Source organism: Uloborus diversus, chromosome 10 (genome assembly GCF_026930045.1).
Source record: "Uloborus diversus isolate 005 chromosome 10, Udiv.v.3.1, whole genome shotgun sequence".
Classification (NCBI taxonomy): domain Eukaryota; kingdom Metazoa; phylum Arthropoda; class Arachnida; order Araneae; family Uloboridae; genus Uloborus; species Uloborus diversus.
The window spans coordinates 131,365,789-131,392,740 of NC_072740.1; positions in this window are offsets into that span (position 1 = coordinate 131,365,789).

Here is a 26,952-nt window from a genome sequence, read left to right on the forward strand (position 1 = left end):
GCATTATCTGTAAAACGTTTCCGTTAGACAGATGGAATCACTATTCGATCAGGATTCGCTTCGCTTGCTAATGGGCTGAACGTGGTCGCTCGGAGATTTTGGCGGTAAACAATAGAGTTTCGGAATTATCTTACTGCTGAAAGCTACTGTTATTGCAATATAATGGCTTTTTTGTTTATTTGGATAATATCTAAATTGCGAAGAATTGTTTTTAGGTTTCTAAAGAGTAACTACGCATTTTAGTGAAAGAAAATGATTATTTTACATCCGGGGGGGGGGGGGAGAGGGGGGACTTCGTTTATTCCAGAGACTGTAATTATTATTTTTTTCTGAAACGATAGTTTTTCGATGCTTAAATTCATTTTTTTCGGGGGAAATATGAGCGGGAATTCCCTTTTGTTCTAGACGTACTATGTTTTTTAAATACTTTTTTTTTGCTGGGGGAGAGCGTAAAATTTTTGTTTAAAACGTTTTCTTTATCAAGATCGGATCGCTAATCTCGATGGGAGTTCACTTCACTCACTAATCGGCTGAGTTATGGTAGCGTGATCGTTTGGCGAGTCTAATTATAAACAACAGTGCTGTGGGATTATAACACATTTGAAAGATAATGTAATTTAATGCTTAGGCGAATTTTTAAATTCCATGGAAATTTTTATAGTTTTTTTTTTTTTAAAGACTGCGCACCCATTTTACGAAAGAAAAATAATTATTTTACATCAGAGGGGGGGGGGAGGGATTTTTATTATTTTAAGGAAATTCCTTTAAATTCTTTACGGGCATTGCCTTGCGGATACTGCTAGTACGATATGTAAGGGATAATTTAATTGAGTTTAGAAAATGTCATGACATCCAAGTGTCGAGGTAATGAGGTTTAACTCTAAAATGAGATTTTTGGACAGTTTTTCCACCAGGTGCATCCATTGAGAGCAAAAGTAATGAAAATTAATAGAACAAGTTTAAGTAATAGAATGATTTGAAAACCACTCTTTCACAAAACACCACTGCTGTTCGGTTTAACGATTATTGTCTATCGACAATTGATCGAACCCATAGTTACACTACTTTCTCATGAAGTAGATGAAGGTTAAAACTAATAACTGCTAGTTTAAATACAAATTAATATGAACAAAAATTACTTACACCCCTCTTTTTGCATTCAACGGCGCAATTGGTTGGGGTAAAAATCTAGCGTTTTTAGTTGGTTTTGAGGTGTTGTTTTTATTCCTATATATAGGCCCGGATCTATAAATTTTGGGCCTCCCTGCAAAAAAATCTGCAAGGCCCGTAACCGTCCTCTGGATTGCTCTCCCCCCCCCCCCCAAAAGAAATTAAATTTTTGTAACAAGTTATTTTTGTAAGTTTTGAACTGCTGCAATATTTGTACTTAAACTTTGAATCTAAGTATAAGGTTTTTAACTTACTTGTTTAAAAGCTTCTAGGTAGCTGTGTGGGGTTTTTTTTTGGCCTAATTTCTGACAAATTATTTTATTAATAAGTCATGTCAGCAAGAAAACAAGACTCCCATAACTTCACATTGTCTCCCCTCCCCCTTCGCTTATGTGCCCAAGTAATTTGTGCTGGGTTAAAATTCTTCCTCATATTTTTATCAAAACATTAAACAAATATTTTAAGTTGTAAAACTTGATTACGGTTTAATTATTTTTGGGTTTCTTGGAACGGGGCTCTTAGAGACATACCCCTTCCCATTCCGTGGCGTCGGCAGATACGTGGATCCGGGCCTGCCCATATCAGTATACACCCGAAACGTTTTGTTTGAATTTCTGTTGCAGTAGTACAAATATTTTTATCAAATTTTGCCGAGTTCAGTATTTTTAACAATTAGGCGCTAAAAACATCATCTTCAAATACGGAAACACACACATACACAATGCTACATATACGTACACTTGTGATGAATGCACATAACTTAAATAGAAACTTCAGAATTTTTGGCTTAATAATTTGAGTAAATTTAACTGAACTTCGAGCTACAGAAGAAATGATCTTACGAAAATTAATAAAATATATTGCAATAAAGAACTATTCTGTTATACTAATATTTCGTTAAATATATTTTTCCTGCATAACAAGTCTGTTATTAACTGCACACATTTCTGTAGGAAGTAGTTATTTTTTTTTAAATTCATTTTTAGAGAACTAATTTTTGCTTCTCATTCAATTAACTACACATTACATATAAGAACAAACAGTTCTATGAAAATCAATAACAATTGATATGATAAAGAATTAATTAGCTATAGAGGATATTGAAAAAATTTGCTTCCCTAAAATATTTGTGCAGATACTTGAACACAATTCTGAAAATTCTAAAGAAAGTCAAGTTATTTTAGAAAATTGGAAAACAAATGGGGGAAAAAATCGGTAATATTCAAAACTTAAATTCTCAGAAAGGTTTCCTTTCTCATTCAGACAGAGAAAAGCAATTTCTGAGAGCTCGTTCTGAGGCTGATATATATCGGTTGTAAAAGAAGAAAGTTAGTTGAAAGGTATGAGAAAATATAGCCGAACAACATTGCGTGGAATTTCTCAATAATGGCTCGCAGATATGAACAAGCAAGATGAAAACCTATTTCAAAAATGAGAATAAGTGTTCCTTTTATACTTATGGATTGCTCCTGTGTGTGGCCATATGTTTTTTGGTAAAAAAGAATAAATTAGGTAACTAATAGCGAAAATATTTTTCCAGAACATTTTATATTAGTAATATTTCAAAATTAGTCGGTTTTATGAACTGAAAAATCAAAATACTTTTCGCCGTGTACTTAATGTTAAGTTTTAGTTTTTGTACGGATAATTGATAACATTTTAAAAATTTCTGATTTGTATTGACAAAATATTGAACGAAGGAAATTATCGAATAGTTATGAAAACGTTAGTTTTTTTATTTTGTTGTCTCTGTGTTTATAAAAATGCCTTCAAGATTCTGTAACCTAATGTACGTTGCATGCTTTGATACGCGATTTGCGTATCAATAGAAGAGATAGAACCTTAACGAATAACAAATAATGCAAGTATAAAAACATAATGGAGTTAAAAGTAGTTTAAAGCACAAAATAACAATACGAAATTGTATATACATGTTTCGGAATCACAAGTAGGTATACTCTCCCTTTTAATTAGTGAAAAACGATATGAGTCAATCTATGAGAAATCATCCTCCATCCTCAAAAAAAAAAAAAAAAACCGCGGTGTAAATTAGGGTAGTTCGAAAAAAATCGATTTGATTTTTTTTTTATTTCGGAATCGCGTTACCTCTCAAAAGTTGTCGTTTGGTATCCTAAATTGGGGGAAAATTAAAAATTCTAAGTTAGCATCTTCAGTTCGCGCATGAGGTTGAAAATTTGAAACAATATGTTAAAAATTGAAATTTTCAAAAAATAACAAATTTAGTTTTTTTGTATTTTTACGTAACGCAACACCCATAGATTGTCAGTATATAGTGTAGTTTGAACCTAAAAAATATTTTACAGCTTTTAAATAAGATTTTTAGTTCGCGCATACGCTTTAAATTGAGCTTCAGATTTCAGGAGATTTTAGTGCAATTTAAGGTGTATGTGCAAACGAAAGATCTTAAGTAAAAACTATAATGTTTTTTTTGGTTCAAACTACGCCATATACTGACAATTTATGGCTGTTGCCGAACAAAAAAAAAAAATATTTTTATTAATTTTAAAAAAAATCAATTTTTAGCTTATTTTTTCAAACTTTCAGCCTCATGCGCGAACTGAAAATGTCAGCTCAGGTTTTTATTTTTTATTTTTCCCCAATTGAGGATATAAAACTATAACTTTTAAAAGGTAACGCGATTCCGAAAAAAAAAAAAATTAAAAAAAATCGATATTTTTAAACCACTGCAATGTATATGAATGCAGGCATTAAAGCAACGTACTGTCAAATTTAAGCAAAAATTTTCCTCATGCAAAGTATAAAATTGTGATCAAGTGCCATCAAATAATTTCATTTTGTTTATGATAGAAATTAAAGATGCAGTTTTACTGATAAACGTGGGTTAACTAGCGACGCACGATGCATCGAATACGCATTCATACTTATGACCGAGTAAAATGATATTTACTTTTTGTATGTACAGTTAGTCAGAAACACATTTTAATACTTGAAGCCAAAACTGAATACAGAACATACAGAAGTCAAATCTGTGACACACAGATTTGACTTTTTGTACGAAAGATTTTTACTTTACGGTTGCCTATGATTACCACATGCGAAAACGATTGTGAAAAGTTGGGGTGAAATTTATGGCTATGAACAAACTAATGCGTTTTGGCATTTTTTTAATGAAAAAAAAAATCTACGTAATTACCTAAAACTTTCAGAAGATTAAATTACATCCATATAGTAGCAAAATGCATGCGATATAATCTTATGCCTTTAGTAAAAGTCAATTACGAATAAATGTTGTACTTGAATGTTGTAATTGAATGCATATTGTACTTTATTGTTTTTTTAACAAATTTATGCCTTTATTTAAATTCTTGAAAATTTAGAATGTCTTATCTCTTGAGGAAAAACCCGTCCTCAATTGCTATTTTATTTAATGTCATTATGTTAAATTTCACACATTTTATAATTATAATGAAAAATAAAAAATACTGCTAAAATCGATGTACCTTGTACAAGTTCGAACCTTTCTACAGTCTAGTCAGTAGAAACATGTATTTTAATATAATTAGTAAGGAAAGTTAATTTTTGATCAAAGGAAGCTCAATTTGGAGAGATAACAGAGTTGAATGCTCCCATTTGGGCATTTAATTATGGAAATTAAGTTAAGACGTCAAAACTTATGAATATTTATAGTCTCCTTGAGAATAAAAGTCATATTCAGTATGATATCGCAGAAAAGTTCCTGAAAATGAGCAAATATATCGATAATTAATTAAAACTGATAATTTCTCCGAAATATTATTACAAAAATTAAGAATTTGATGCAGTGCTTTTCTTTTTTTGTCAGTTGTCTGTGCCATAGGGAATATATTGACTGAGGACAATAAAATAAACTTAAGAATTCCTATAAATTACAATACTGGATGTTCCTTTTCGATACATAAGTCTCTAATAATTAACTGAATTGCTCTTCATTTTTTAACCAATTTTCCATAAAAGTTTTTAAAAAATGAAACTTGAAACAAGGCTCAGTGTATCGTAAAAATATCGCAACAAAAAAAGAAAAAAAATAAGAAAACTGAATATTAAATATACAAAAAAATAAATTAATTAATTAAATAAAAAATATAAAATTATATATATATATATATATATATATATATATATATATATATATATATATATATATATATATATATATATATATATATATATATATATATATATATATATATATATATATATATTAGTGGTGTCGCTACGGGCGATTTTCCCCGGATGTCACCCGTCTGAAGGGTGAAATCCAAAGTGAAATTGCAAGTCTTTGAAATATATAGAGCTAAAATGCAGTTTTAAGACTGAAATTTGAAAATTTTCCCGGGGTGGTGGGACCCCGAATCCCTTCTCCCCCACTCCACATATGAATATTATACACAGGGTTAGGTTCGTATTGTCAATAATTTGACCTAGTAGTGACTTTCTCTTAAACCAAAAAACTGAAACCCATTATCTTTCCCTGTGTCTGAGATGCATTCTTGAAATAATTAAATGGCCATCAATTTCATACAGGCCCTTATTATTTTGACTTCAAGTTGACTCTGCTCATAGGTGTTTAGGGCAGGGGTTCTCAAACGTTACCGACTCGTGGCACCCTTTGCGGATTGAACGAAGCACCCCTAGGAACGGGTGCTCATGGCACCCTACCGTTAAAGGTTCAATTATGTGCCCTTTTCGAACGTTTTCCATGAAAATTCCGAGTACGTCTTTGATTTAGAAATTTGAGGAATTTAGCAATGGTAGCCATGGATCTCATCTTTCAAATGAAATGTTTAAAAAAATCTAAGTTGGAAAGAAGAGGAAGGGAAATTTTTTCTCCGTGGCCAATAGTTGTACCCTTACGGGGTATAACTATGGGACACCTCATTTCAACCTAGAAAACACATTTAAAACTTGATCTGGCCTATTGTTGTCTGAGGTAACAAGTTGCCCTCTGCTTGAAACTGCATAAATAATTTTTGTATAGTCCATCATTTGCTTAAAAAAAAAAAATTAATTTGAATTTTGACATCTTGAATTCAAATTATGTTTCTCGCAATCACGAGTGTGTGTGTGTAGGCGTGTGTGTTTGTGTGTGGGGGTATGTGTTTGTGTGTACGGGTTATGTTTATGTGTGTGTAGGCATGTGTGTTTGTGTCTGGTGGGGGGGGTATGTGCATGTGTGTAGGCATATGTGTTTGTGTCTGTGTGCAGGCATGAATGTGTGTGTGTATGTGTGGGTGTCTGTATGTATGAATGTGTATGTGTTTGTGTATGTGTGTGGGTGTCTGTATGTATGCATGTGTGCATGTGTTTGTGTATGTGTGTAGGTGTATATGTTTGTGTGTAGTTGTGTATGGGTATGCGCGTGTGTGTAGGACATGGATGCAACCTGGAGACGGCTTTCGCTATAGGAGCAGCATCGTGAGGACCCGGTCGACGGTGACAGGGTGCGGAGAGTGGCGGTGGGAAAATAAAAAGATAGGACATCAAAACAGTCAAATGAGAACAATAAGCAATCGTGATGGCTCAAAAAAAAAAAACTTTTTTGGGTTTAATCATCATTTGTCGTCTTGAGTGATTAAAGAATTTCAACATGGTAAATGTAGGTAACGTTATTTTTTGTCTGCCTAGGTTTTGACATAGAAACATCTGAAAACTAGAAAAATTTCACCAACTAAAGGCTAGGTACCTATACTTAGGTCTCAGATAATACGTAGGTCTGACAAGTTTTAAACGAGATCAACAAACATTTTGAAAACTGAAATGTGAAATCACATTTAACACTCCAAATCTCATCAAAATAAATAATTTTTAAAAATTATCTCAGTTTATATTTGGTTCGGATTTCAGTCAGCACCTTCTGCAAAAACTCCCATGAATACGGGCGATAGGGCGACCCCTAGACTTTCTTCTGTCTTTTCATGATATTATTTACAATAAATTACAAAAAAAAAATAATGACAAAAGCATCCCTACAGAGAATAAAATGAAGCTCCGAGCCACTAAAAACCGTGAAAAATAAGTCGGCCATTGTTATACCCAACCATTCCCATTTTTGATAAATGTTGAGAGCTTGTGAAAACTATGAAACATTTTGAGGCAAAAAGCGGCTTAATTCATTACTGAAAAAATGGTAAAGCAAATCTGAACTTAACAGATCTTGGAAAACAGTATAAGTGGTCTGCCCAAAGGATACTTTTGGCTCTTCCACGAGTGAATCGAATCACGCGCTAAGAGCGATTAAGTTATCTAAGGTATGCAACAACACAAATGGTTACACTACCTGGTGAATTTGTTTGGGGCTCGTAAGATGAAAAAAGAGGCAACTAGAAAGCAAAACCATCACTATGGCAACACTGGCCCATTGTTGCCCCCTTGGCACAAAGTTGTACAATTTTACGGTACCTAGGCCATCTTTATTTTTTGAGATAAGTGCGTAAGTGGGCCAAATAAGGCTACTTGAAGTTCAAAACCAAATACTCGCTCCATTATGACTGAATTTCTTCGGCTTTTGCATATTCATCGGATAACTCTTAAAAACTAAGTGAAAAATAAGACCAAGGGTAAAATTTAAGTTTCAATTTTGTTTTTCAGCAGTTTTAGCAAAGAAAAGCTATTTTTCCTTATTAGGGGCGCTAATAAGGAAAACTCTAGGCAAGGATTACTTAAAGCAGATTTGAAGACATAAAAATGCCAAAAAGTATTGTCAAATTAAAACGAATTGAAAGAGTCTTAAAAATAAATATATATTAAACCACATTTGATAACTTGAAAAACATAACCGAAAATTCCATATTTCCTTCCATGGAAAGGAAAAAGATGTCGTCCGGTGTCATATTATAAAGACACTGGAGTTCTAAGAAGGCAAACCACGGCCTTATCACCAACACTCTACTTTTCTAGGCTATCACATAAGAGAAAATGTCGGTACGCGGCGACATTAATCTATGTGAATTTGTCAACTACATAATTAGGCTACAAGAACAATAAACAACTTTTTAGTACTAGTAACGTAAAGTGAACCATGTACAAGCTAAACTTACAGCAAAATAAGATCAGGTTGGTTTTACATCATTCTTCTTTTGCCTGGTTGTTAAAAACTGCTTGTTGATAACGCTTTATCATCAGTGAGACTTTCTGATGACGATGAAGTCACGATCTTGCGAATTTTTACCATGTTGCATCCAAAACTGAGGGGATGGCCTTATTGGTTTGTATGTATAATCTTATTTGGCTAGACAACCTAAGATATATATTGATAACATGGACTCTTCGCGGCATCCCTCGCATCTTCTTTATGAATTTCATGTTTTCATGTTTACGTAGATCATTTAAACCTTTTATTTATTTATTTATTTTATTTTTATTTATTTATTAGTTTTTTCTTGCGTTTGTATTGGGAAGGGGGGGGGGATAACACCACAAATTACCGCTCCGGGTGACACCCATGCTAGGTACGCCACTGTATATATATATATATATATATATATATATATATATATATATATATATATAACGACAATTAAGTGAAGCACTTACTCCTGATATGGTAAATTACATTCCAGATTCGGGGTAAACTGTTTTCACAAAGTTATTGTTACTAGTTAATTTTCTTTCTTTTAGTTTCCAAGATTGCTCTTCGAAACATAAATAGCTTTTCAGTCCGAAAGGAGGAACTCTTTCGTATGTGTTTCACGAGGTTATGAAACTACTTAACTTTATTAAAGAGACTCTGCTGTAACAACTTTCCACTTAATTGCTCTGAAACGAGAAGAAATGAAGCAGCAAATAAAAATTAGTTTGGGGAAAAGAACTTATTATGATTACAGCACATATATCTATCTTTTCTTAGTCTTTCATTTCTTTTACATCAAGAAAACCATTAAAAGAGCGGAAGTATTTTCATTCAAACGTTATGTACTAGTAAAAAGCTTAACGAACTCGAGATAATCCTGTACTTGTTAGTGACTGCATGACGTCAAGATTACGGGATAAGTATTGGCTGCTTACTTCACAGTTTAGTTATATATTTCAGAACATATGAATAAAGCACTTTACAAGCCGAAGAAAGACACTGTGCAAAGGCAGAATTTTGTTTGGAAAATTTCTTGCTTAGGGATAAAATTCTTTAAACGTCGTTCTAACGGTTAAGTACGCAGTGCTGTTAAAGTATATCTGTGGCTATTTTCATGGTTTAAGTCGTTTGTTTCCCTTACAAATTGATGTTAAATATCTAATTCTTCATTGTTCATTGCTTCTTCTAATTTAAAGCTTTTTTTTGAATAAGTGTATAATTAAGTTGAGTCAGAAGCGTAACTAGAACTTACTTTTTGTTTGTATGTGTGTGTGGAGGAGGGGGGGGGGAGGGGCTCATAGTATTTTTTTAGAGGTATATAAAATATCCTAGTGGGATTGCCGAAATATGTAAAAACCAATGTCCCGGGACGGTGGGGTGGGGGTGGGGGTTTACCTCTAACCAATTGACAGAGCGCGATGATCTGAGTTAATTTATAAGTTCCGTTTTTGATTAGTTCCTCTGCTATTTCACTGGGACCACAAGCTGCTCTCTTTTTTTAGTTTGTTTAATGGCTTTTTTATTTTTCTTTACTTTCAATAGTAAAAGTTGTTATTTGTTCAAGAAATTCCGTGTTCAATTAAATATTGCATTTTTCACTTCTTTTCATTCCTTGAAGTAATTAAGAGTAAATAATTTCTAAATCCCAACAAAATGTGATTATACTTGATCCTACAACTGTATTTTTAGAAAGAGTATCATTCTTGCATAAAACATGCACATTAAAAACACTATTTGCACGCTTTTCCACTTTTTCGCAAGTGTATTGAAATTAATGAGCGGTAGCTTACTAACTATTGATTTGAAATCTAAATGAAATGCTCTTTCTTGCCACGAAACTCGCCAAAACCAGTTAGCTTACATAACTGGTGTGTGGTGCTGTAAGAGCAATATAATCAATAGTGACACATCATTAAAATTTTATAATTTAGAAGAAAAGCTTTCAAACTTTGAGTATGCTTTATTAATCTAGACAACAAAAACTAAATAGTAAATATCACATCCTAATGGTTTTGAGCGTATCGTAATATTTGACACGAAATCACTTAAAACTACTTCTGCGTAAATCCTTTATTTTCTGCAATACTGTTTTTCTTGAGTTGCGTCACTTTTCTTGCCGAAATGCAAGATGTAGAGGTGTGAGTGAGCAGCCTACATAAGTACTCATGTGACTTTTGTCAAACGTAAATGTTGTACCCAAACTTTGAGAGCAGTTACCCAACCATGTTGGGAATAACCGCTCAACCAATGGCATGGTTAAATAGACAATAAAACATTTTTAAAAAGATCTTGAAACTTTTATATTATAATTAGTTGATTGCAAACTATTCTTAAGTCTTTGTAATTGTGCTTTGTCAAAAAAAAAAAAAAAATGAATTCTGAAATTTTGAATTCAAATTATGTTTTTCGCAATCACGACAGGACCCTACTCATTGGACTTATTGCTAACAGAAACGACTCCTGTCCCCCCAAGCCTGCCCTTCCTTCTGGGGGTTACGTGTGTATATTTGGGTATGTGTGTGCAGGCGCACGTGCGTGCATGTGTAGGCTTGTGTGTGTGCGTAGACCTGTGTGTATGCACTTAGGCGTGTGTGTATGTGCGTAACAATGCGTGTGTGTGTGCGTAGACCTGTGTGTATGCACTTTGGCGTGTGTGTATGTGTGTAACGGCTTGTATGTGGTGTGCTGTATGAAGGACATGGACGCCACCGACCAGGAAAAGAGGCTACCGGGGGACAGTCGCGCCTGTAGAGGCCGGTGGGCGGTGGTGCTGCAGAGGTCCCTGGTCCAAGCTGAAAAAGAAACCGGAACACCAAGGACCGTCAAATAAAAACAATAAGCAATCGTGATTGCTCAAAAAAAAAAATGTTTTATGAAAATTTGACTACTGCTAACAGCTCGGTTATGACATCCAAAGACTGACTATTACAACTTGATTAATCCATAACACGGAAGAAAATGCAGTCTCTGTATGTCATAATCAGGCTGTCGGTATCCTGACTTAGCTCTGGTCTAAGAGCGGTAACTTAGTACTATCAAGTACCCATACTTAGGACAGTCCCCTAACTTAGGATATTTTGTCAAATTTAGTTTTGAGGGCTGGTACACCCGTTGGTATTTCACCTGTAAGAAATAAATGGTGTTACATAATATATGAGTAGTTGTCTTATGAGACTATGTGAGTTGAACTTTGATGCATCAGCTTTATGTGTTATTTAGAAAATTTCGCAAAAATATGCGATTTTAAAGTATGGAAATAATTTCGGTTACCAACGCTAACTGAGCAGCATTAGTTTGAATTTGTTTCACTTTTCATTTCGGCTATGTATCTGTGCCTCATTTGGGCAAATTCATTTCCACTTAACTAATTCAGTTTAATTGATTAATTCGTAAATTTAAGAAATTGCAAATACGCTCCAAACTTGAGACACTGTTCTAAGTTAGGATACTAAGGCATAAAAACTGTCTATAAGAAATACTGAGGAAATAAAAAGTGTAATTGTATGAATAAAAATGTTTAGATACAAAATTTTATAAATTGAGGTCTATTCTGATGACAATAAATGTGTCATAGAGAACAGTTGTCATTGTTAAAAAAAATCTATTAATGAGCAAAAGACGTTTTTGCCAAAATATTACATATATTAGTTCTACAACCGAAAATGAGTCTTAGAGCAGGAGCGTGTATAGGGGAGAAGGGAGAAGGGACACCTGTTGACCCGGGCCCGACTCTGAAAGGGGCCCAATATTTTTTAAATGAGGGGTGAAATATAGGGGTTAGCAAAATAGAGGGGGGGACGCACCTGTTATTTGTGACGGTTCCCAAAACTTCTGTGCACGCCCCTTTATTAGAGTATAGATGAGGCTAATTTATTTGTGGTGAATTTCACATATTATGAATGTGAAAAGATGTGAAATAAGGAACATGGAGAGTTAAAAAAAGCTGTGTTAAAAATGATTTGGGTTCACCCATTGCTTTTAAATATGGAGGAGAAAGCAGAAATATTACATTCAAAAGAATTAAGAAGGATGAGGAGACATTCAATGCTTTCAGGGGCAAGTTTACACTATGAAATCTCATTGAAAGTTTAAAATTTTTTTATATTATTTCTATCTAATGATTTTTTTTCTTTATTGGGTTGTAAAATAAACTTTTTTAAAATGATAGTTGGTGTCCCAAACTATTATCTATTTCTTAATACATGAAAGAAAGATCAAAATAATAAGTGTCCCAAGTGAGGGGGGGGGGGGTCCCTAACTTCTGACAATGAATATTTTTTTTGTTTTATTTTTTTATTTACAAATCTATACCTTGTCTTGAGGTGAAGTACTAAGGCACACCATAAAAATACAATACTTCGTTCGAATAGAAAACATGTATAATATGCTACTAAGGGTAAAAGTTCAAAACTGTCCCAAGTATGGGCACTTGACTGTACTGTTTATTGGCAATTCATGTTTTCTTTAAAATGAGAGGCATTCCCCTACTTTCCCCTAATCCTGGAGTCTCCAACCTTTTTCACTCGCGGGCCACATTGTAAATTTTTTGAGACAAGGCGGGCCGGTCCAACACTGTTTTAGCCCAAATGGTCCATTTAGCGCTTGGCCTATCCTCCACCCATACATCGCGAATAAATAAATAAATAAATAAATAAATAAATAAATAAATACATATATATATATATATATATATATATATATATATATATATATATATATATATATATATATATATATTAGGGTGGTCCTTATTTATGTATGGGAAAATTATTTTTTCGGAATTCAACGATTCAACGAGTGACGCCCCCTAGTTTTGTGACGCTATAATAAAAAGTAACGTGTGCAAAATTTGAACTCGATCGGTCAATAATAACACGTGCCCCTAGGCCGTTGAACTTTAACTCTTTTGATGATTTTCCCACAAACCTTCGAGTTTTTACTTCAGACCCAGTACATCGTTTCTCCTAGGTTTGCAAAATTTTTTTTACAGTGAGGTAGCACTAAAATTAATCTTTTTAATTACTTTATATCATCTGAAGATTTTATGTTGAATAAGAATGAAATAATGCTTTAGAAACGTACCTTAATTGTACGCTTTTCTTAATGTATCTCTATAGTGTGTATTTTTTTCGGATAGTCTTGGACGGTCTGTAAAATCAATTGTTTTTGTGACTCATATTTGGTAAATTAGTTGCGAAATTCTTCGATTAATTGTGCTCCTCTTTCAATTGTATCATTCACAATTTTCAGTATTTTAACAATCTCTCTTCCCTTTAAATAGCTTCCTTCATTTTTGCCGTGAATCTGGATCAAATAGGAAAAAATCTTTTAGTATTTGTAACTTATCAAACAGTTTTATTGACTCGTAATTAATTCTATAAAGAGGAAGATCTTTACTAAAAAAGTACTCCAAATCATCTACTGTTATCTGAAATTTGTTAAACAGTCATAAGACACATCTTCCTTATCACAAGCATTTTTTGGACTAGTCTTTTCCAATCTTCAAAGTTAATTCCTTCATCCATTACCGACAAAGCTACTAGTTTATCCCCTAAATACTATAAATGTTTTATGAATTTTCCAATCACTGCTTCTGCTGCATGTTTGTCATCATTTTGTACGCTGCTAGTTTTTCAGACATATTATATTATTCAAAGGAGCCTCGATTGGGTTGCTGCGAAAAACCATATCTTCATACAGCATTTAATTGTAAAAAAGCTTTGTAAAACAGCATTGAAGTGCTTTCTTTTCATGTTAGGTCAATTTAAATTGCTTCCTAAATATAAAAAATTTCAAACAAAAATTCCTTTTGCCACCCATGTGGCTAAAGCATAAGCTCCAGGTTGCCGAAAACATATCCCTGTAGGAGGAAATTCACCTGGAAATATTATTACAAGTTACGAGAATTCTCTGTAATCCTTCTCAATTCCGCTTTTTACGAACAATAAAAAGTCATCAACTTCGTCTTTTGGAATTGAAATGGTATGTGTACTTGATTGAAATGTTATAAGTTCTGAATGATAGAGATCTTTTTACAAAGTTTTGAAGCGCTTAAATAATTGAATATCTAATCTAGAACTAAGAAAGGCAAGAACTTCTTTAAAGACACACTCTGCAGTACGATTTCAAGTGCATGATGATGGCAATCCAAATGTAATATATCACCGTTCAGTTTTTGCTCTAAAAAATTGCATGTACAGTTTATACAGTTGGTATTGCAAGTCGTTGTATCAAACACTACAGCTAGAGCAGTTAGCAATAAAGAGCTATCATCTAAGATATCATATACAACTGAAGAAATATCTAAGGAATTTCGAGTTGCTGTTCGATATTAGGACCTGAAGCTATCACTGTAATCCTGTCGGCGTTCTTCTTCCAGTTACATCTGGATGTAGCTTTGTATCCCAGTGAATACCTACAAAATCTAAATTTAAATTCATGAAATTTAATTTTACCTCTCGAAGATTTTCTCTTGCTCTCTTAAGGAATGTACGATTGATCACTAGATAATTTGAATTTAAATTTACTGCATTTATATAGGCTGTAAATAAAATGAATAACATCTTTATCCCTAATATGGCATTTGTATAACATTGATGAAAGGCGAGATGATATCAATAGTTGGCAAGCTTTTTTGCATTGTGGTAGACCAGCTGTAGAAAACAAAAGTTCAACAGGTTAGGATAGATACCCATTTCGGTTTCTAAATCTTGTGATTCGCAAGAATTTGATGATAATAAAGGACTATGTACTGAAATAGAAGAAAATTAATTTATAGATTTCTACATTATTCCGATCTGGATATATTTTTAAAACTTATATTTTAGCTATGTAAAATACAGTATATTTTTATGTTAGGAGTAATCGAGGATTTTTCGAAATTTATATTTTAAAAATTAAAAATTGCATAAGCATTAAGGTATGTTTATATTTAAAGAACAGCGAATTAAAATATAATTGCAATTACTTATATTTATAGCAGTGAAACCTTGCGACTCTATTTGCCACACCTATTACATACACAGGGAATTTTGTAAATCAACACCCCCAAAGCCTGGAGGAGGCAATTTGTTTTTGTCAGAGATCATTCATTAATGGCCTATGCCATTCATTAATCGCCTATAGAATCCCTTGTGTCCATCTTAGTGGGAGGAAACGTTCCCCTGCCTCTTGGTGGACCAAGCGCAGAAAAGCGGTACGCTTGACCCAAGGCCATTGGTGTACATGTACCCTCTGTAACATGTTAAATTTTACAAAATAAAAGTGAGAGAATGGTCAGTCTGGAAGTAGCAGCACCTATTGAGGTTCAAAATTACTTTAAATATAAAACGTTACAATATTTTTACATAAAAATGAGAAAATCCGCCATTTTTTCTTCGAAACTCAAAGAGGGGGGCCCTAGGGGCACGTGTTAATGTTCATGGATTGACTTAAAATTTTGCAAGGATCATTTATTTGTATGATGGAACAAATTGAGGGGGCGTCGCGTAAAATATATGCAACTTCAAAAAAATATGGACCACACTATATATATATATATATATATATATATATATTTAAATTAAGATCTCAGTGGTAGTTTTTGAAAATTTCTGAGCTTGCTTCTAAGTTGCTATATTTCTTTATACATATTTGCTGTTAGCTAAATGAAATTACATTTTAAGTGCCTTTAAATTTCTAATAATAAAACGATAGGGGAGTCTTGTAAAATTTAGAATAGTACAGAAAACTGAAAGAAAAAGTATTCTTTGTCACAAAATAAAGTGAAGTTAAAAAAAAGGCTAATGTTCGGTTTCTGTTATCAAGTTTTTTCACAAAATTCAGAATCTAGCATTAGAGTTTGGAAATAAACATTTAAATCTGGTGCCAGCCTAGCACATGTTTTCTCTGGCGCTATGAAATGCCCAATGCCAGGAGAATGTAGCGCGGAGGAAAGAGATTTGCTCTCGGAAAGAGCAAAAAGAGAGATAGGGTTGCTGCACTCGTACTTAACGGCAAAAAATGATTAAACAACGGTTAAAAAGGTTTGAAATAATTATTTGCAATTAAAAATAAAGTCTCAATTATATTTCCTACGAGACTGTCTCTGTTTCGAAAAATAGAAAAAAGTTTGTAAGCTTCCCGCGGGCCGGACAAAATCTGTTCGCGGGCCTGATCCGGCCCGCGGGCCGTAGGTTGGAGAGCCCTGCCCTAATCCAAGTTTCAATGAAATGCGTTTATTCAAATGAGCTCTACGTAGGTATAAGCAGGGTAATTTTAACTATGTTCAACCTGTGCATTTCGCACTACTGTAGATAATATGCTAATTAAAACACAAAATGACAGCTTAACTACACGATCAATAAGAATGTAACTTATTATTTGCATAGATTCTACAATTAAGTCGCGAAATAGTTTGAGTATGATCTTTTGGCATGACGAAAATATACAACACTTAAGCGCTAATCCTAAAGTATATTCTGCTTCTTATGGCAACTAAATCTACTCATATGTTACGTAGTGTCAGAAAATATACTGAATATCCGAGAAAAGGGAAATTTTAATAAACCACCCTCCATCCTTTGCTGAAAATCATCTTCGTTATGATCTTTCAAATGAGGATAATATAACTTTGCATTTGAATGGTAAGCTTTTGCTCTGCAGTAGTTGGGGAAGGACGAAACTATAAGAACAGAGCTTAAGCTTTTCTCTCATACTTGTTCCACGCATTGTTAAAAGTTTTGTTGAAGAAAGGCTTGTTTAGATCTTTATGTAAATAAAGAACACGAATCTGCTGAGTGAAGAGAGTAGAGTAAAATAGTTTCAGTTTTCCAGTTTTAAAGTTTGTTTCCAAGAACAAAGGTTTTCGCTTCCAGCGAAAGTAGAATAATTTTCTTCTATGAACAAGACTATATAAACTAATTTAAGAAACGTAGAACTTTGAGGAACTGAGCTGAAAATTTTGTAACAGCTGCAAAAATTTTAGTTTTGAATACGATATAAGATATGATGTTGAATTTACAAACTAAACTGTGCAAGTCTGGCCAATATAAAATTTCGAACTAAGAGAAAAACAATCAGTAAATTGAAATTTAGTAAAATATATTATATAGAAGTTGTGATTCAGAACAAATGAAAGATCATAGAAATTGTAAACTTAATTCACGCTACATCTTTTCAAAATGTTTAATATCTCGTGTGCAGAGGTTACTTTGTGAATGATAGGGTGACATTGTGACACGTAATCTGTTTAACTGTTTGTCAAGTTTATATATTTTATCACTTCTGTTCTCGCTACAGGACTAATAACGATTATTTCGGGTGTCTGGCAAATGCTTCTATGCATTGATCATGATGCAGGCAAACTGGTAAAACTTCTGCAGTGTTTTAGTTAAAAAAATTGAGATTTTTATTCAATGAGAAAACCCACGAACATTGTGTTGCACAACATTTAACTTACTTGCTGGATTTTCTAAAGGTAACTATATTAATAACTATGCTCAGTTGCAATCATTTAACGTTTAAAAACAGAAATATAATCTTTTGTTTCAACGTTTTATAGACATAGCAAATATTTCATTGGTTGATTGGGTGACTGTCCAATGCAGTGAAGATGACTATTTTTAAGAAACAAACAATGCAAACCAAAAGACCTTTGCAGCTAAAGAATGCAGTGTCACAGATTCTTCAGTTTGAAATCATTCTGTCGTCAATAATGAGAGTAATTTGTTCCCAGGGAAGATCAACGAGAAACAGGGCGTTGATGATTGCATTGTTTCTGTAATGGAACGATGGAAAACGAGTTCAAAATTGCTTTTAATGCCCGATGTGATATTTTATGATACATAATGCTTGTACAGCATATTGAAACCGAAACAAATAAGCAACACAGTTTTTTTTTCAAGTGATATGTAGATTAACAAATCGTTAAGTTGTTGAACTGAAAAGCTTGAAACAATTGGTATTATTCTTGTCTAAAAAGAAAAAAAATCCACACACAGTGCTGTGATTGTTAAATCAATACTTGACATGATCGATTTGACGTAAAAACGGAGTAAAAATGAACAAGTCGAAAAAAAATATGCTATTACTTGCTTGAAATTTCCGTTTGTGCTAAAGAAATGTATCGCAAAGAAATTCTTTCGCAATTCCTTCTTTTAAGCGAAAATAAATCTGTATAAAAGACTCTTTTTCAAAATACAATGTTGAACTTCTTGAGTTTTCACCTGAATATTAAAAAAAAAAGAATTTAAATGCCTTCTGCTGCATCCAATTAAATTTGATATTTTTTGGTAGGCGCATTAAATGCAGGAAAAGTTACGGTAATGTTAATTTAACGGTACCTCCTAATAGTTTCATATATAAATCCGACATCTATCGGAGAAAGTAGGAACTAATTTTGATGTTTTTGTTCAATTGCTAATTCATGCGTTAGTTGTGTCAGTAAACAGCGATCTAAATTGCCGCTGTGAAAATTGGTGAATTGGTGAAAGTTACACGTGTTGGTTTCTTTCACATTTTTTTTTTAAAGTTATGGAACAGCAATTGGTTACGTCTGTATTGCACGTTGAAGATTTAACCTTTATAATTTATTATTTCTTCCTTACTAACGGTAAGTACACGATTTTTCAGTACTTATTTTATTTCTATTATAAAAAAATGCATATGATTAAGAATGAAAATCAGGTTTGTCGAGTCATGCAATATGGTATAGATAGAGTGCAATAGAGCAAGGTACAATTCTTCTTCCCCGGAAAAGGAAGAACGAAGAATTGAAAGTGTTGATGAAAATCCTGGGGACTGTATTGAAAAATGTTATTTTTAAATGGTGAGACATTTGAACAGTGTGTTCACTGTCAGAAACGCCTCACATGAGCTCATATAGATTGCGCTCGTAAACCAAAATATAATATAATTTATATACAGTGATATCCATTACAACGAACTTCAAAGGACCTCAAATTTCGCTCATTGTAACGGGAATTCCGTTTGATGGAGTTCAAGCAATGTATTGTAAATTAAATCGGGACGGAAGATTTATTTCATCGAAGCTGAATTTCGTTGTATTGGTATTCGTTGTAACGGAATTTCACTATACATATAATTTTTCCTTTAGTATTTTAACTAAATGATCCTAATCTAAGAGCTCCGGCTTTGCTTTCTTCAAAATTTTTATTTCATTCTCAATCATACTAACTGGAAGTGGCAAAGTTAAAAGATACTCTACATTATTAGTATTTTCTTTATTATTATTATTTCCTTAAAAAAAAAGTCATCTAACTTTTGTGACTTATTTCCTCTCTGCTTTTTCATTTTTGCTTCCCGTATTTATTATAAAACTTTCTTATCTGTATTTTGAGAAAGAAAACTGGAAATAGTTGAAAGATTAAAAACGTTCTTTCCAATATTTTGCTCGCTTTTTTCTCTCTAAGGTTTTATTTTCATGATTCTTCCCTCATATCGCTGTCAGCTGGGATATTGTACTTTTTGTCACCATTTGTACTGAGTTCTCCCCCACCCACTCATGTGAAGTCGCATTTATTATTTTGGCGTATTTCTTGAGTAATTCTCTCATTTAAATGATATGCTTTGAATGATGAAGCAAGTTTTAATGACACTGTGTCTAACACTTTTGACATTTACCGGTTGGTTTTTCGAAACAGATATGATGAAATTGTACGGAATAGTAATATAAAATAAAGTAACATTTATTTAGTCTTAAGAAGTTTAAAGATCTGTATGCAAATTATCACCCATCGTTTATTTTATTTAAAAGTTTGACACCTAAAATAATGTTTATAGGCAATTTTACTTAGAAAAGTAATATTTCTTTGCCTAGTTGAGCGTACAAGTTCGCATCTCAAATGCACATTTAAAAAAGTCCTTTTTTCAACTTATGTAATATTATTAAAAAAAAAACAAACAAACTTTCAAATAACCAATAATATTTACTAGCAGCATAGTGTCAGATAAAACCCATCTAAGTAGGACCTAAAATGTTTTACTACTCATTTTCAGGATCATTTGTCTGCAAGAACAAGATAAGGCAAAAAATAGCATCGAGTGATACATTAAAACTATATTATCTCTGAAACGAGAGCCAACTACACTTTTTTATGAATATTTTCTAAATTCCAATAGGTAAGGCTATATAAATTTGTTAAATATTCCCCAAAAAACTTTTTTGTTAGTGTAATTTTGGCATCATAATTATAATGTTAGCAAAAAAACTGTTGTCAAAAAAAAAAAAAAAAAATCTCTTTTATTTTGAAAGCATCGCAAATGAAATACATTGATTGAAAACATCGCATTCATGCTCCTTTGTTTATGCAAGATTACTTTCTAATTGAAGATTAAATAGCAAGTATTGGCATTAATTTTTCAATTATTTCTGCGTTGAATAATAAATTAACTAAATTTTGGAAAATTGTTGTAGTTTAGCATATTTTATGAAACATATCGAATCAATATCCCATTTATTTCACAAAATCTACTGAACCAATGTTCACAAAACTTGATGACATACATGTTATTAAGGTTGCCATTGAACAGTTTCATGTATGTCATGTCCATAATCTACCGGAAAGCTTATGGACCCTAAAAAGTTAATAAAGAGGAGCATTACCTTCATTGAGACTCTTTTTTTAAGTGTTGGTAAATCGGAACATCACATTTGTTGGAATTGTCATCAAGCGTTAAATATAAAACAGGATAACTAAACGAAGAGTCGGTGGAAGCTTGATAGCGGGTTTTTCCTTTCTTTTATGAGTGATTTTATAGAAAGACATTTAATAAATCAAAGTTCAAGAAAAATAAAACTCAAATGGGATATTTTTTTTCAATGATCTGATGCTTTGCTATCTATACTATTAACCTGAAAAATGATTTGGAACTAATCCCTTTCAGTCCGGTAGAAAAATCGCACTTTCAGAAAAAGATTTTTACTTCAAAATGAGCTCGACCCATGCGTTTACCATATCGCCAACGTAAAAACGTATGGGCAACATCAAAAACATTATTACTCGGCAAAAAGTCGAAATACCACATGAATTTAATTGGAGTTTGAATGGAAAACTAAAATGAAAAAAAAAAGATCGGTTTACTTAAAAACCAGCTCAATCACTAGCTAAATTCAAATTATTTTTATCTGTAATTAAGTAGTAAATGCTGCTAAAAAAAAAAAAGAAAAAGAAATCAGTTTTATTCCGATTGTTTTTCAAATGAAGAAAAGTCTTTTGCAGAAATGAAGTGGGTTGAGCATGAAACGTTTTTGTCTCTCCTGTAAAATTTAAAAGAATAATTTGAGCTGGTTTTGATTTCAAACGCTTTATTTTATCATAATGCACAATTGTCGTCAAATATCCAGTTCAATATATTTTTTCTCAAGCAAACTGCTTAATCTAACTTCACATAGTTTTACTGATAATATGGAAGAAAAAATAAGATTAAATTTCAAGAGCATTGACTTGTTTAATCTAATGATACAGTGAGTAGTAAATCAGAGTAAATATAGCAAATAACGATTATTGAAGATTTCTTCACATTTGATAACACTCGATATATTTTTCCCCTTCTGAAAATACTTCGAATAAATAAATGAGTTTATGAATATGCTTCAAAGGACGCATTGAATTCTGTGTATAAAAGGGAATTTTTAATATCCAAACTCACGGATGTGTTCAATCGAATTGGCATATTGATCAAAAATGCAGTTAGTAAAGAGTAATTAAACTTCTGACTGCTTCAACACAGCTAAATGTTTCTTACTTCTTTTTCTTTCAAGCACGAAACAGAAAAATGTATGAATGATTTGATTGATTGATTGCTGTGATTAACTACGAACGCAAGAACAAATTTCAGAAAGAACATCTAGTTAGAAATCATTGAAACAGACATGAAGACATGTGGATGTACAAATATTTTACAGTAAGCACCCTTGTGGAATTGTTAGAACGAAATAAAAAATATATTTTAGTGGTTTGTCATCTTGCACATTATTATGGCTAAAAATAATAGCATAAGTCTAAGTAGAAATGGTGCAAAAAAAATTATATTCCTCAAATCTGCATATGGTTCAAGTGTCCCTAGATCCAGGGAGACTTGACCCAACATCTTGGGAGACATGACCCCCTTCAGAAATGTAAAAAGATTCATAACGATTGAAATCAAAAACACAGGTTTGATGGTGTCTCAAATCTGCATATGGGTCAAGTGTCCCTAGATTGAGAATCAAGACAACTTCATGGTTTGAAATGTTTGATGTTTTTTGTTTTAATAAGTGATAATTCAAGTAAATGTACAAAATGGTCACTCCTTAGGTGAAGTGTTACATTTAAAAGAAAAAAAATATATAATAATCTTACTTCATATCAGCAGAAAAGCAGAAGTAAAATTCAAAACTTTACCAAATCAGACCTAAACAATATTTCAGTTATTTTATCAAGTAACAAATCAATTGGCTTTAAGGTTAGTAGTATTTTAGTTAATTGTCAAATCAAAACAATTTATTAGACCAAAATATTATATATTTTAGTTATTCAGTTTGTCAAAAAAGAATCCTTTATATTCACAATATTGGAGCTATTGCTAAAATAACATAAATTCATTAGGCATGAATCAGGCTATTTTAGATATTCACAACTAAAAATCAATTGAAAAAACATCAAATTAAACAGAAACATCAATTTAGTCTTTGGGTCAAGTTTCCCTAGTAAGCTTGGGTAAAAGCTCCCTAAATATTACTTAAATAAAATCAAATGATTGGGCCTAAATCACAATATTTTAAATATTCATAAATAAAAAAATCGAAAAAACATCAAATTAAATAAAATCATCAAATTAGTCTTTGAGTCAAGTGTCCCTAGTCAGCTTGGGTCAAAGCTCCATGAGTAGCTTTCTTTTGTTTACCTTAGATTTTTATCTACATAGATTGAAGTTATATAAAACTGCTGCATATCAATGAAAAAAGCTAGAAAAGTAACTAAAACTTGTATACTTTTAAAATTCATTTTTCTCAAAACTGCAGGTTCAAATCTAAAAAATTTCAAAATCTTCAAGTTTTACTTGAAAGGTGCAGTATCATTTAACACTGAATTTTTGAAAATCACTGGATAAGTCTAAAATGGTCTTGCCATACAAAAAACTGTTGTGTGATTGGTCAACCAATAACATAGCTAAAATTTTCACTATATATCTTATTCATGTAAAAAATCCCCATGGGTAAAATCTCCGTATGGGTCAAACCTCTCTAATTTCCCGTATGCTTATAAAAAAATGTAACGTTTCTCAAGAAACTCGTTTGTATCATTTTAAAACGAACTTAATAGTGAATACGATAGAAAAACAAAATTCAAGTACTTTGCAATAAAAAAAAGTTAAGTGTAAGTTCATCACATAAGACCAGTCTTCCTTCAGCAGAAAAAAGCAGAATAATGACTTACTTAAACAGTAAAAATGAAGTCTGTTATGCTGGCAGTTGTCAACATTTATTAGGTTTTCTGAACAGGAACAGTAATTGACTTAGTACAAACAATTTCGTAACCTTGTTTGGTCAAAGTACGTATAGCACTTTTCGTACAGCAAACCTCTGTTTTTTTTGTATTGAATTTAGCATTATATTCACTTTAAAATTATGTATACGAGGTGTCATTTTATGAAACGTTTAATTTTCTATAAGCCTACAAAGTTAAAACAACAAGCTGAGCTTTTGTGTCGATAGTAACATTGTTTCCCATCAAATTATAATGTTTCTTTTTTATATTTTAAGTAACTATTGTAAAAGACTTTAATAGAACTTTTTCATTCTGCTATGAAGTTTACCAATGACACTTGGGTATATTAGGAAAATTATACTGACATGTTACTTCTAGTGTACCCTGCACGGCACTAACTTACTTTCCGTTAATTATGATAGATTAATGATAAAACTTTTTATTCCTCCTCTAACCTGAGGTTTTTTTTTTTTCATTTAGAGGAAACGACATCTCAGCTTTGAAACAACAAAACACCGATCTTCGATTTTCTGAACCAGGGCAAATCTTGAAACTGCCGGCCGTACCCATATTTCTTCAAGTTTAAGATTGAGTTTCAATAGAAAAAAACATTGATGTAGGGTAAATTTGTCTTTGAATCAAGTGTCCCTAGTTAGCTTGGGTCAAAGCTCCTTAAGTAGATGTAGTAGTACCTCCCTTGATGTGGCTCCGTTCATTAGAAAGAACTGGAGCCGCAAGTCAGTGTTTTTGAACAGAGTATAAAAATAAACATATTACAATTGTTTCGATATGGTCATTTTTTAAAACCTTAATACGTCAGAGGGTACAGCTCGAAGCCGTTCATCTCCGCTGAAACTACATATGCCTCACAAATATTGCAGCAAGTGACTTCGAAGTTTATCTTTCGATTGCGTAATGTCACTGTTGCTAAATGTAACCATATCGAAACATTTATAACGTGATTTGACTTCTGTTTGCTAAGAACAATTTTACACACTCTTTTAAAAGACATTTGTGACTGTAGCTCCCCATGGTGTTTAATCTTGGAACTTTATCTGAAAACCGGTGCTTATCAAACTGCAGACTTGTTTGTACATCTTATCATTTATTTTACATTTCTGTTTTTTTATTCGACTGTTACGTCATTTAAAAGTTGGGAGTCCTTTCTGAAACAACTTGTATTTGAAAGTACACTCTTAAAAATTAAGTTCAATTTTTCGGAGTGAAATAAGTTAAATCAAGCAAAATTTAGCAGCAACCATCTTATTGGGGACAAGGTCCAACAATGTAATGTTACAATTTGCAAACACCAGATTACATTGGTGAAACTTATCCCCTTAAGATGGTTGCAACTAAATTTTGCTAGATTTAAAAAATGTTTTGGTGAAACATTTTTTTTTTTAAGTGCAGTAATTTATCTGGAAAGCTTAATATGTTTAGCTGATTTATAAAGTCAGTCCAGAACACTGGAAAAGATTTCATTGCGGTCATAATTTTTTTAACTAAATTTGTTTGCCCTTCTTTTATACGAAGTGAATCTTTAACTATAAAATAAACACCATCTGCGTCGGTTAACTGGCTTAGCAGTTTGCGCATTGACTAAGTTAGTATTCATAACTGGTGTAGTGGCATATAAATAGCGTTATCAATAATGGTACATCTTTAAAATTTTCCAACTTGAAAGAAAATGTTCATCTTTAATTATACACTATTCGTGTAGACTTCAAAACAAATCAGATATTCTACGCATTTCATTCTCTTTTCGAATATTTTTTAACATGCCAGTATAAATTAAAAGTGGTGTAACTTGAAACATTGGTTTTCTCAGATACTGTTCTTTTGAGCACTATTACCGCTAGTAAGAGATATGTCAGTACACATTCTCTTACTTCTGTATTAAATACCTATTTTGGCTTTCGTTTCCAAAGATCTTCCCTTTCTAAAAATTGACATTACATTTACGATTATAACCCGCAACTTTGAACTCGAAACATACAGTTCCGAACAAGTAACTAAAAACTATATATTTTAGCAGTCTTTACGTTCATTAGTTAATATTTTCGAGGGAATAATACAATTTTGTGTAACTTAACCTCAGAAAAATTGATCTTCGCAAATTCGATTATAATAATTAAGAATTAAAAAAAAAGTGCTTATCATTTTAAAAAGGCTTTTTTATCTTTTAATCTTTTAAAAGCTTTATCTTTCTTTTCGAAGGTGTTCTTTAATAACAGAATGAGATTAATAGTTTAAGAAGGCTATTTTAAAGAATTACAATATTTCAGAAAAGTAATTAAATTTGCGATTTCCTAGATCTAGCGATAAGAGTTTCCTAAGAATTTTTTCGTTTAGAAACAGTTTTTAAAAATTTATTTGCTTATGTCATATTCCGGACGTTGATTGCTAATTAATTTACTATTTTAGGAAAGTGAGCAGGAAATTTTTCAAAAGATTATAGAAAGTTTTGTATAGCATAAACCTTATTTAGCCCTTCGATTTCAAAGATGTTTCTTTGATCTATAAAATGTTGAGTCTACGAAAATAACAACTCGATTTGTAGAAAGTGTTTACACTTAAAACACACCAAATAAAAGTATACAGCTAAAAAATAAGTAAACTAACTGAAAAATGGTTATTTCCTCTTTTTAGTTTTCGTTTAGCATGTAAAAACCTTTGAGTAATTTCGGTTTATGCTTTGTATAGTATACAACTTATTACGGTTTATGCTTTGTAGAGTATACAACTTATTCTGTCCTTCAATTCAAAGATGTATCTTTCATCTATAAAATGAGAAATCTAAATAAATTACACCTCTGTTTGTAAGGGGAGGACCACAAATGAGGTCTCACTTTGAGGGGGAGGGGTGTTCGCGAAATTGTGAGTTTTTTTTACAAGGGGGAGGGAATAACAAGGTTTGTGACATCATGCATTTTTATTACAATAAGCTTATTAAAAGTAGCACGACATGTGACAAGGGGGAGAGAGGTATGGTGAAGTGTGACACTTTGTAACAAATGGGAGAGTCAAATTTGCTGAAAAAAATATTGACATCATTTATATATGAAGTAAAGAGTTTTATCAAATGAAACACATTTTGTACAACATGCAATGGAAATTAAGCAAACTAACTGAAAAAACGTTCCTTCCTCTTATTCATTTTCTTTCTGCATGCAAAAAAATTTCAATAACTTATTCAAGTCTACAAATTTTGTGTTTCATCAT